This window comes from Chiloscyllium punctatum, chromosome 37 (genome assembly GCF_047496795.1).
Source record: "Chiloscyllium punctatum isolate Juve2018m chromosome 37, sChiPun1.3, whole genome shotgun sequence".
Lineage (NCBI taxonomy): Eukaryota > Metazoa > Chordata > Chondrichthyes > Orectolobiformes > Hemiscylliidae > Chiloscyllium > Chiloscyllium punctatum.
Window position 1 is genome coordinate 12,964,709 of NC_092775.1, and position 9,456 is coordinate 12,974,164.

A 9,456-nucleotide genomic window follows, 5' to 3' on the forward strand; every position below is an offset into this window, starting at 1 on the left:
CTCTCTCAATTTGTAGTCATTCCAATAATAATCCACCTTCCTGTTTTTGATCTCAGAGTGGATAACTTCACATTTATTCACATTATACTGCATCTACCATACATTCAACCAGTCTAAATCACACCGCAGCATCTCTGCATCCCCCTTTGTGGGCAGCACGGTGGCACAGTGGTTAGCACTGCTGCCTCACAGCGCCAGAGACCCGGGTTCAATTCCCACCTCAGGAGACTGACTGTGTGGAGTTTGCACGTTGCCCGCGTGGGTTTCCTCCCACAGTCACAAAGATGTGGAGGTCAGGTGAATTGGCCATGCTTAAATTGCCCGTAGTGTTAGGTAAGGGGTAAATGTAGGGGTATGGGTGGGTTGCGCTTTGGCAGGTTGGTGTAGACTTGTTGGGCCAAAGGGCCTGTTTCCACACTGTAATGTAATGTAATCTAATCTCACAGCTCATCCTCCCATTCAGCTTTGTGTCATCCACAAATTTGGAGATATTACATTTAGTTCCTTCATCAAAATCATTTATATATATTGTGAATAGCAAAGTTCCTCGCTCTGATCCCTTCTGTACCTATTAGTCACTGCCTGTCATTCAAAAATGTATTTATTCCGACACTTCTGCCAACCAGCTTTCTAACCATTTCAATACACAATCCCAAATCCAATGTCCTTTAATTTTACCTGCTATGTGGGACTTTGTCAAAAGCCTTCTATACATCCACTGTCTCCCAGTCATCAGCTCTACAAGTTGCATCCTCAAAAAACTCCAATTGATTTGTCAAGCATGAGTTCCTTTTCATAAATCCATGCCCTGCCCAATCCTGCTACTGTTTTCCAAATGCTCAGCTTTTAAACCTTTTGTGATGGACTCTAGTATTTTCTTCACTACTGACGTCACATTGACTGGTCTATAACTCCTGGTTTTCTCTCTACCTAGCTTTTTGAACAGAGGGGTTACTTTCCAATCCATAGAAACTGTTTCAGAATCTATAGATTCTTGGAAGATGAGCATTGCATCCATTAATTCCCGGGCCACTTCCTTAAGTATTCTCTTATATAGATTCTCAAGCCCTGGGGATTTATCTGCCTTCAATCCCATTAATTTCCTCAACACCATTTCCTTTGGTTCCTCCCTCTTACTATACCCTGTGTTCCCCAACATTTCTGCTGTTAGTTATGTCCTCCTTTGTAAACACAGAACCAAGACGTGTTTAGTTCCTCAACCATTCTTTTGTTCCTCATTATAAATTCCCGCTTTTGACTGTGAGGGACCTACTTTTGTTTTTATCAAACTTTTACTTTTCACAGACCTATAGAAACGTTTACTCAGCTGTTATATTCGCCGCAAGCTTACTCTTGAAAGTGGAAAGTATGAGGCTTTTTCCCAGGGTGGAGGGGCCAGTTACTAGGGGTCACAAGTTCAAGGTGTGGGGTTGGGAAGTTTAAAAGAGATGTGCAAGGCAAAATTTTCACACAAAGGGTGGTGAGTGCCTGGAACACACCACCAGTGGTGGTCGAGGTAGGCACAATAGCAGCCTTCATAGAGTCATAGAGATGTACAGCATGGAAACAGACCCTTTGGTCCAACCCCTCCATGCCGACCAGATATCCCAACCCAATCTAGTCCTTCCTGCCAGCACCCGGCCCATATCCCTCCAAACCCTTCCTATTCATATACCCATCCAAATGCCTCTTAAATGTTGTAATTGTACCAGCCTCCACCACTTCCTCTGGCACCTCATTCCATACATGTACCACCCTCTGTGTGAAAAAGTTGCCCTTTAGGTCTCTTTTATATCTTTCCCCTCTCACCCTAAACCTATGCCCTCTAGTTCTGGACTCCCCGGCCCCAGGGAAAAGACTTTGTCTATTTATCCTACTATGGCTCTCTACTCCAGTTCACTGCCATTCCCAACAATATTCTTACAGTTTGAGGTTCCAAATACAACCCTCACTAATGATTTTTGACCCTTTTTCTATTTTCCCCAACTGTCTCCATAGATTCCACATCAGGGCTGGAAAAAAACAGCAGAGAACTTTAGGGAGGGAATGTCAGAGCTTGGTTACTGAAGGCATGACTGTCAATGGGAAACATGCAATAGGCCAAGATAGTGAAGCACAGGGAACTTTGGAGGGATGTAGACCCAACGTGCCATGGAGGGAACTGGCCATACAATTAAGAATCTTAAAATCTAAGTAATATGAGGGTGGCAACTAAGAATCTGTTGGATTCACTGTCCAGTGAAGCAGTCGAGGGTAACTCATTGAATGTTAAGGCAAAGATAGATTTTTGAACAGTAAAGGAATCAAGGTTTATGGTGAGCGGGCAGGTAAGCAGAGCTGAGTCCACAGGAAGATCAGCCATTGAAAGGCGGAGCAGGTTTGATGGACCTGATGAAGGGCTTTTGCCCGAAACATCGCCTCTCCTGCTCCTCAAATGCTGTGCTTTTCCAGTGCCACTCTCTGGACTCTAATCTCCAGCATCTGCAGTCCTCGCTTTCACCTCGATGGGCCAGATGGCCTACTCCTGCAATTGTTCTTCATCATCCAGCTCAGGGATGGTGTAACCCGCCTCTAAAACAGGTGGGAGCTGAAATCAGGCTTCCTGGAACAGAGATCAGGGCACTACTAATCGACCACAAGAGACCCAAAGAAAAATTACAGCATTCACTGGGTAGCAAATTGGCTTTGCTCTTGAGTCTGCAAGTCAATTTGTACACAAGTCAGAACACAATACAGGACAATATAACGAATACAAGGATAATACAAGAAGCCTTCATATGTCAGATATTTAAAATTACACCCTGTATGAGATTCCCTTCACAAGTCTGAGTATTCGTAAACTGGACATTTGTCCATCAGGGACACACAGTATATAATCATTTCAACATTGCTGTTTATGGGATATCACTGTGCACATCTTTTTATCACAATAAATCAAGTCAAATTTGTTTTAGAGTTTTTTTAATTCCCATGTTAAAACTTTATACAATCAAAATATATTATATATTTGTATATTCACACACATGGACGAGCACAAACATTTCCACAAGCAGATGAGTATAATAAACTCAGGTGAGAACAGTGAATGTCAGTTTCAATCATTGACTCACAGGTAATAAAACTCTGGGATAGACAATAGTTTTATTGAGATACATAGTATATATCTCTCTCTCTCTCTCTCTCACACACACACACACACACGCATACACACAAACAGGATGTGCATTCAATATCACAACTCAATACCATCCCAATTCCACCTTATTTTGTAAGCAATGTCTTTCATTCCCCCGCTCCATATCCGAGCGCCTATTACATTTTTTAAAAACTGCAGGAAAAACCAGCTAAATGTGTGAATGATACATACTGGTCCAACTCATCTTGTGTACTTCAAACTAGAGTGTCAGTATGACCAGTACTTTCATTTCCAAACATTCCTGGTTTTTCCTTCTGGGTGTTGGAAACTGCTAGATGTGGACTGGGAAAACTATATTTTCCATACCTGGATACGACTCCAACCCCGTTAAGGTCAACGCAACAAAGATGAGAAGAGACAGAACAATACAGCACAAACTCGATAGGCTGAACGGCCTCTGTGCGTGCTGCAATGACTCTCTGTTGAGTGCCGGTCTTGCCTCCCCCCCCCCCCATTGTGATTAAGGCATTCCTACTGCAAAGCCCACAGAAGGACGCTGAGCAAGGACAGAGGCTGGAATTGCACATGTTTGAATAAGATGGAGGAAGGTTGAGCAAGGAGAGGCAGAGGCAGAGGTAGGTGACTATTCTACAAACCTGGCCCCGCACTCCAGACAGACAGCACCTCCCAGGGAGAGTGGTGCAGAAGCAACAGCAGAGAGAGGAAACTGAGCATGCACACATGAAACCTCTTACAGTCCCTTCTCTCTACCACTACCCAAACAAAATGGCTAAGCATTCCAATTCATCTTGAAGCCCTGTGGTTGCCACTGGATGAGGCAATCAAGAGTCTGAAGCTTCCAATAAGTGCAGGCTAACCCAGGAACTCAATAATAGGCTACACACCTCCTAGAGAGAGTCAAATAGAGTCTGACTGACAGACGTGCTGTCTCTATTGATATATAAATATGACGCAGCATAATTCCCATGAAGGGACGATGCGTCTCAGTGAGGGGAACTTGCAATCTTCCACTGACCTGTGAGATAAATTTAAAAGTGATTATTCCTCATTTTAAAAAGGCCTCTTTAGCAAATTATAATGCCCTCCTGATACAGAGAGAGAAAAATTACTGACTTAGATCTTTAAAATGTCATTTAGGCGACATTGTCATGGTAACTAAGCAAAAAGCCAATAAGGAAAATCATTTTAAACAATGGGTGAGTGGGGCAGAGAGAAAAAAACAGTGTGGACAAGAAAGACAGAGAGAGGAGGGATAGAGAGTGAGGGGAAACAGCGAGTGGAGGATGCAGGGGGATAAAGAGCAAGAAGGGATGTGTGAGAGAAAGAAGGGGTGAGAGAGAGGAGTGAGAGCGAGCAAGCGAGAAGAGAGGGAGAAGGGGTGGGAGATAGAGAAACAAAGCAAGAAAGAGAGAAGGGATGAGACAGAGACAGAAAAGGGACGAGAGAGAGCGCAAGGAAGAGCGAGAGAGAGGGGTGAGAAAGAGAGAAGGTGCGAGAGAGGCAGAGAAGGGGCGAGAGAGAGAGAAGGGGCGAGAGAGAGAAGGGGCAAGAGAGAGAGAAGGGGCGAGAGAGAGAGAGAAGGGGCGAGAGAGAGAGAGAAGGGGCGAGAGAGAGAGAAGGGGCGAGAGAGAGAGAGAAGGGGCGAGAGAGAGAGAGAGAGAAGGGGCGAGAGAGAGAGAGAAGGGGCGAGAGAGAGAGAGAAGGGGCGAGAGAGAGATAAGGGGTGAGAGAGAGAGAAGGGGCGAGAGAGAGAGATAAGGGGCGAGAGAGAGAGATAAGGGGCGAGAGAGAGAGATAAGGGGCGAGAGAGAAAGGGCGAGAGAGAGATAAGGGGCGAGAGAGAGAGAGAGAGAGAGAGGAGGGATAAGAGAGAGAGAAGAGGCGAGAGAGTGAGATAAGGGGCGAGAGAGAGAGAGAGAAGGGGCGAGCGAGAGAGAGAGAAGGGGCGAGCGAGAGAGAAGGGGCGAGAGAGAGAGAAAGAAGGGGCGAGCGAGAGAGAAGGGGCGAGAGAGAGAGAGAGAGAAGGGGCGAGAGGGAGAGAAAGGGCGAGAGAGAGAGAAGGGGCGAGAGAGAGAAGGGGCGAGAGAGAGAGAGAGAGAAGGGGCGAGAGAGAGATAAGGGGTGAGAGAGAGAGAAGGGGCGAGAGAGAGAGAGAGATAAGGGGCGAGAGAGAGAGATAAGGGGCGAGAGAGAGAGATAAGGGGTGAGAGACAAAGGGCGAGAGAGAGATAAGGGGCGAGAGAGAGAGAGAGAGAGAGGAGGGATAAGAGAGAGAGAAGAGGCGAGAGAGTGAGATAAGGGGCGAGAGAGAGAAGAGGCGAGAGAGAGAGAAGGGGCGAGAGAGAGAGAGAAGGGGCGAGCGAGAGAGAGAGAAGGGGCGAGCGAGAGAGAAGGGGCGAGAGAGAGAGAGAGAAGGGGCGAGCGAGAGAGAAAGAAGGGGCGAGCGAGAGAGAAGGGGCGAGAGAGAGAGAGAGAAGGGGCGAGAGGGAGAGAAAGGGCGAGAGAGAGAGATAAGGGGCGAGAGAGATAAGGGGCGAGAGAGATAAGGGGCGAGAGAGAGATAAGGGGCGAGAGAGAGAGAAGGGGCGAGAGAGAGAGAAGGGGCGAGAGAGAGAGAAGGGGCGAGAGAGAGATAAGGGGCGAGAGAGAGATAAGGGGCGAGAGAGATAAGGGACGAGAGAGATAAGGGGCGAGAGAGAGATAAGGGGCGAGAGAGAGATAAGGGGCGAGAGAGAGAGAAGGGGCGAGAGAGAGAGAAGAGGCGAGAGAGAGATAAGGGACGAGAGAGATAAGGGGCGAGAGAGAGATAAGGGGCGAGAGAGAGATAAGGGGCGAGAGAGAGATAAGGGGCGAGAGAGAGATAAGGGGCGAGAGAGAGATAAGGGGCGAGAGAGAGATAAGGGGCGAGAGAGAGAGAAGGGGCGAGAGAGAGAGAGAAGGGGCGAGCGAGAGAGAGAGAAGGGGCGAGCGAGAGAGAAGGGGCGAGAGAGAGAGAGAGAAGGGGCGAGCGAGAGAGAAAGAAGGGGCGAGCGAGAGAGAAGGGGCGAGAGAGAGAGAGAGAAGGGGCGAGAGGGAGAGAAAGGGCGAGAGAGAGAGATAAGGGGCGAGAGAGATAAGGGGCGAGAGAGATAAGGGGCGAGAGAGAGATAAGGGGCGAGAGAGAGAGAAGGGGCGAGAGAGAGAGAAGGGGCGAGAGAGAGAGAAGGGGCGAGAGAGAGATAAGGGGCGAGAGAGAGATAAGGGGCGAGAGAGATAAGGGACGAGAGAGATAAGGGGCGAGAGAGAGATAAGGGGCGAGAGAGAGATAAGGGGCGAGAGAGAGAGAAGGGGCGAGAGAGAGAGAAGAGGCGAGAGAGAGATAAGGGACGAGAGAGATAAGGGGCGAGAGAGAGATAAGGGACGAGAGAGAGATAAGGGGCGAGAGAGAGATAAGGGGCGAGAGAGAGATAAGGGGCGAGAGAGAGATAAGGGGCGAGAGAGAGATAAGGGGCGAGAGAGAGAAAGAGGAGAGGCAAGAGAGCAAGATAAGGGGCGAGAGAGAGATAAGGGGCGAGAGAGAGATAAGGGGCGAGAGAGAGAGAGAGAGAGAAGAGGCAAGAGAGCGAGATAAGGGGCGAGAGAGATAAGAGGCGAGAGAGATAAGGGGCGAGAGAGAGAGAAGAGGCGAGAGAGAGAGAAGAGGCGAGAGAGCGAGATAAGGGGCGAGAGAGAGAGAGAGAGAAAAGGGACGAGAGAAAAGAGACGAGAGAGAGAGAAGGGGCGAGAGAGAGAAGAGGCGAGAAAGAGCGAAAGAGACTGAGAAGGGGCGAGAGAGACTGAGAAAGAGTGGGAAGGGGCCAGAGAATGAGAAGGGGCGAGAGAGTGGGAAGGGTCAAGAGAGAGAGAGGGAAAAAGAGAGACAGACAACAGTGTGGGACAGAAGAGAAAAGATAGGGGGGGAATGAGCGATGGAGGGCAAATGTTTGTGTTTGTGGGGGATTTGGAGACTCTTCAACAGCAGTGATGCAGTTGCTCCTAACCCATGCTCTTATAGGAGTTAAGGCTGGCAATGTGTTATTTTAAATTGAAGTAAATCCTTCAGACACAGAAATGTGCAATATGAAGTACAGAGATCAGGAAAAATGTATAAAGATGAAAAATAATTATATCCCTAACAAATTTACCAGCCACCTGGTCCTGAGCTGTATCCTTGCCCCACCTAGTGGCCAGATCAAGATCAGCAGCAGGACAGGAAATTTCAGTCTCATATAATAAAATGTTCTCCTGAAGAGATTACGCTCGAAATGTCGACTCTCCTGCTCCTTGGATGCTGCCTGACCGGCTGTGTTTTTCCAGCACCACACTTTTTGATATAAAGTCAAATGGGCCTTACGGAGATTATTTAGTCGGATAAGCTAGTCAGCTTTTTTGGTGACCTACCTCAAATGAACATGTGCAGCAGCGGGTTGTACTGTGATGCATTATAGCATTAAAAACAGCGATATGGTGGGAATGTCTTATGAGCAAAGATTAAACTCATTGGAGTTTATAGAGGTGATCTCATCGAAGCATAAGGGGCTTGACTGGCTAAATGCTGAGAGGACTCACGGGAGAGTCCAGAGCCAGAGGACATGTTCTTAGAATAAAGGGGCGTGAGGTTAAGCCTGAGATGAGTGAGAATTTCTTCTCTCAGAGGCCACAGGACGATGCAGACAAACCAATGGGACTGAAGACTCCTTGACCTGATGCCCTGAACAGGTTTGAAGGAATTGGCTGCAGAGAAGATGGAGGCATTGGCCAAAATATTCCAGAACTCAGTGGATTCTGAGACCGTCCTGTTGACTGGAAAACCCCAACGTGATATCCCTGTTCAAAAAGGGAGAGACAGGAATCTGTAGGCCAGTTAGTCTTATGTCTGTAATTGGGAAAGTGCTAGAGTCTGTCATTAAAGATGAAACAACAGGACATTCAGAAAAGCTGAACAGAAGCACAATCAACATGGCCTTGAGAAAGGATAATCGTGTTTAATAAATTTGCTGCATATAAAATGCAGAATTGAGAAAGGGGAACTGCTAGATACAGCATATTTGAATTCCAGAAGGCATGTGATAAGGTGCCATATATAAAGTTATTGCACAAGACAGGGGGGAGCTCATGGTACAGAGGGTAATGCATTAGCATGGATTGAGAATGGGTTAACAATGAGTCTATTTTAAGGAGCAAGTACCTAATAGAGCATCATGAGGTTCAGTGGAGATGTTAGATTATTAATATTGATATTAACAACTTGGAGAAAGGGACAGAGTCCCCTAACAAGACAAAATAGGCGGGAGGCCATGTTGTGATAAGGATACAAAGAATCTGCAATGGGATATAGATTTGTTCATTGAGGGCAAAAACCTGGCAGTTTAATGCAGGAGAGTGTAACATGCACTTTGATGAAAAGAATCAAAAGACATACGGTTATCATTTGGGCTCACATGGACGCTTGCTTTAAAACTGTCTCCCGACAAGGACAGAGGTAAAACTGAATCAAATGTTTGATTGCGCACTGGACAGCTCTGAGAAACAGCTTGTGCCCACTGTCTGCTCTGAAAGTGGGGATGGGTGGGGGCTGCGAACATTCTGATTTATTGTCATTCTGTAGAACCGTGCTGTAGGAAGGAAGGATGGATGGGTGATGGGAGGGTGAGGAAGAGGCACTCAAACCATTCTCTCAGGTTAAAAAGCAAGTAGATTTAATGTAGATAGAATCATAGAACCCCTACAGTGTGGAAACAGGCTCTTGGGCCAACACGTCCACACCAAACCTCTGAAGAGTAACCCATCCAGACCCATTCCCCAACCCTATTATCGTATAGTTACCCCGACTAATGCACCTATTTCTACACATCCCTGAACACTGAGTACTTTAGCATGGCCAATTCACCCAACCTGCACATCCTTGGATTGTGGGAAGAAACCGGAGCAAATCCACACAGACACGGGGAGAACATGCAAACCCCACACAGACAATCGCCTGAGGCTGGAATTAAACCGGGGTCCCGCGCACTGTAAAGCAGCAGTGCTAAACATTGAGCCACCGTGCTGCCAAGAAGATTAAAGGAGAGAGGCAAGAGGCAATTATACAATAATACCAACTCCATGCTTCGCTGCAGCAGACAGCTCTGGTAGTGGGCCTGCCAAGGAGGTAGGAGAGAAAGAGAGACTTGAAATCAGGAGTGAGGGTTCTATTATTAGAAGTTTGGAAGGGACACAATAACAGTGGGAGACATCTCCAATCTGGAAGCCTCAGTTAAATACAGGATCATGGGACCACA